Source organism: Apis cerana, linkage group LG6, assembly GCF_029169275.1.
Source record: "Apis cerana isolate GH-2021 linkage group LG6, AcerK_1.0, whole genome shotgun sequence".
Lineage (NCBI taxonomy): Eukaryota > Metazoa > Arthropoda > Insecta > Hymenoptera > Apidae > Apis > Apis cerana.
The window spans coordinates 14881124-14884396 of record NC_083857.1 but is presented as its reverse complement, the minus strand read 5'-3'; the positions used below and the strand labels follow the sequence as shown (position 1 = coordinate 14884396).

The following is a 3273-nucleotide window of genomic DNA, read 5'->3' as shown; positions in this document are numbered from 1 at the left end:
ATAAGCGACACGGTGAAACGAAACAAAACTGAAGTCGATTCGCGGCCATGTCCATCTGGTATACCGCTCGTTGTCAACCTAACGTGCGACCGAAACGATCGCGGAACAATCGATGAGTCGCACAGGATCGATAGTTATCGCAAGGCAGATGCACGGTCGAAAATCAGGACGCGTTCACACGCGAGCATTTGGACAGAACATTGGTTACGAGCGTAAATCGTACGCACCACCTGTTTGCACGATTGCCACTATGTGTATACTGTAGCGAAATGATTCGATCGCGAGTTGCATCTACTTGAATCGTGTATATGATAATAATCATACAAACATAACATTGTGATCGATTTAATTCCAGCTAAAGATCATGGTTAAATCTGTTGTGAGAAACGAAACTGAATGAGAGATATGCTAGTACGTATTATTTATTGAATATGAATTTGCATACATTACTGCTTGATATTAATAATCATATAATTCAAAAAATTTCAAATTTGTTTTTATTGAATATAATTTCTATTTTTATATAAATTTATGAAAAACCATAATTAATTAATAATTGTATACATTAATTTTAATAATAATAATTAATAAGATTTGTATTTGATATTTTTAAAAATGTAAATTCAGTCTCTCTATAATTTATATTTTGAATTATATCTTTATTAATGCTAAGCAGTGATATACTATTTATAGAACATATTTTTATATATTCAAGAATAAAGTATAAAATCGATATATTTTTTCTTTTTCTCATTTTTTTAAAAAAACTCAAATAAAATCATATGATAAACCTAACCTAAATTAACCAAACTTGTCTTCCTCATTTATATTATACATTTATGCCCTTTTAAATTAATATCTCGAATTATGTAAACGTAAACTTTATGTCGAATCATAAATCCAATATAAATCCAAAAACAATACGATTAAACGAGTGATAATATTAATATTCACTTTGCTTAAAAATAAGAGAAACTCATTCCTTAAAATATATGATATGTGATAATGAATCTATATACTATTAACTTTAAGAAATGGTTTATCTTTTATTTCTAACCAAACTTACAAATAAATATTAATATTTATTATATTTAATTATCATTGTATAATCTTTTTATTTATTTTTATCATTTCAGAAAGATACTAAAAAAAATCAATATTAAAAAAAAACAAATGTGGTTCCATATTGCCATTGTTAATGGCTCGAAATAACTCGAAAAATTTCAAATTTAATTTTGTTAAGTATAACGTTCGCATTATATTTCTATTTATATATAAATTTACTAAAAATCACAATACTTAATTAATAATTATTTTAAAAAATTTTTTGTTAAAAATTTTATTGTTAAAAATTTATTGTTAAAAATTTTGAATCAATAACGAAATATGATATGCACATTGTTAATGTTTGAATAAAAAAAGAATATTAACTTTCAGAATACGACATATATATATATATATATATATATACAAAGGGAGAGACAATCGAATTCTATTTCATCCCTTCATCTAACTTCTCAACCGATGGAAAGATTCCTCTGGTTGGGAATGCGCATCTCTCGTATTGCCCCCTTTGGTGGAACGATGGTGAGTTAAATGTACCGAAGTTCAGATAATAAACAACAACAATAATACGCTGTCGAAATAAATAACGGGCGACGAATACCGCGGGAATACGAAACTTTTGTCCTCGAGTGGCACGCACGGCCGTTCGTCATTCCCGGGAGTCGTTTCACCACATCGGAATCGATAGCCTGCGAAACGATATACTCGTCCTTTTTTTCTCATCCTTTCCACCTTTTTCATCTTTGTTTCAACCATCTCTAGTGGAAATTTCGTCGACGAAAATGAATCGAAAGAAGCGGTCAGATTCGAGGACGAGTAACAACTCTACAAGCAAAAGTGAGAGTGACATCTTGAAAAAAGAAGAAATAAATTCGAAGATATATTTTGCATATAGCGTGAATTTTCGAAAATTGAATATAATTTGATGTATATGCATGTTTCATCAAGAATCATGAAATTTCAACTTTAAAATAATCGGTATCATTGTCATTTATATATCATTACATCATATCTTATGTATCATATATATCATTACCTTTCAAAATTTCAAATACATATTTGTAACAAATGAGTCACGAAATTGAACTAATTATTATTTTTTAAAATTTCAGATAATATATATTACAATTACAAAAATTGCATTTTGATCATTGTTTTAAGAAAACTCACTATTGGAATAACCTCCAAATTTGGTCATAATTTAAAGAAAAGTTATTATTGAAGATCGAATTAAGATCAATTTTTTGATAAAAAATCGAAGATCGGTATATTTGACCAAAGAACGAGAAAGGTACGTATACTTATGAAAATATTATGCAAAATCAAAAGATGGTAACAAAGTTATGTTGCAGAGACATCGGAAGATGTGGATGAAGAGACATGGAGGAGTAGTCGAAAGAGAGGCAGCTCGGTTCAATTTGACGAGGTGTAGGTAAACAGGGGAGATCCGGCAAGTTTGTTTGGCTGTGGAGGCAACTACGACGACGTCCTTTAATTTACGTTAGCACGTAACATCGATGTAACCGGGGTTCAGAGTATCGGTTCTCTTCGCGAACTTAGTGACGACGAATGGCGTGTACGCGTTCACCATCGCCTTTAACCGTGCTTCGCGACTCGTGATTTAACGCTGTCTGCGTAAACAAAAGGGGTGCCCTTTACAAATAGTTATCGTTTCTGTCTGTTATAGGAAGCTAAAAAAAGATATTTATACATTTAATTTTTTTTGCGATAATTCTGCAAATAAGTGTGTAAATATAAATTTAAATATAAATATATTAAACATAAATATGTAGGAAAAATGCAAATTTTTAATACAAAAAGTAAAAGAATATTGTATAAATTATTATTTGTAATAATTTTATATGAACTGATATGCATATGTATGCATATTATTATATATATATAAAAATGAAAATACAAATAATAATATGAGAATATTATTATTATATAATATTTTAATAATATGAGAAATAGAAGAATTAAAAAATTAGAAAATTATTTATGTATTTATAATTTTAAAAAATCTATTTTTAAGTGCTTAAAAATTATCTAATATAACATATGAGAGATTTTATATTCTGCTGAAATATATGGTAGAACTGTGAAAAAAAATAGAAATATGAATAATATCAAGGAAATTTATGTATTTAAGTTAATAAAAATTTATCTAATGGAAATTATTGGAATGTAAAAGAAAATTATTATAAA

General features: G+C 27.9%; 1 long non-coding RNA gene across 1 annotated transcript; it reads left to right on the top strand.

Annotated features, from left to right (window-relative positions):
* Positions 1 to 2179: 2179 nt before the first annotated feature.
* Positions 2180 to 2859, top strand: LOC107999665 (uncharacterized). Its single transcript, XR_001766395.3, has 2 exons — positions 2180 to 2356; positions 2418 to 2859. It is a non-coding gene; the product is annotated as an uncharacterized LOC107999665 (long non-coding RNA).
* Positions 2860 to 3273: the final 414 nt, after the last annotated feature.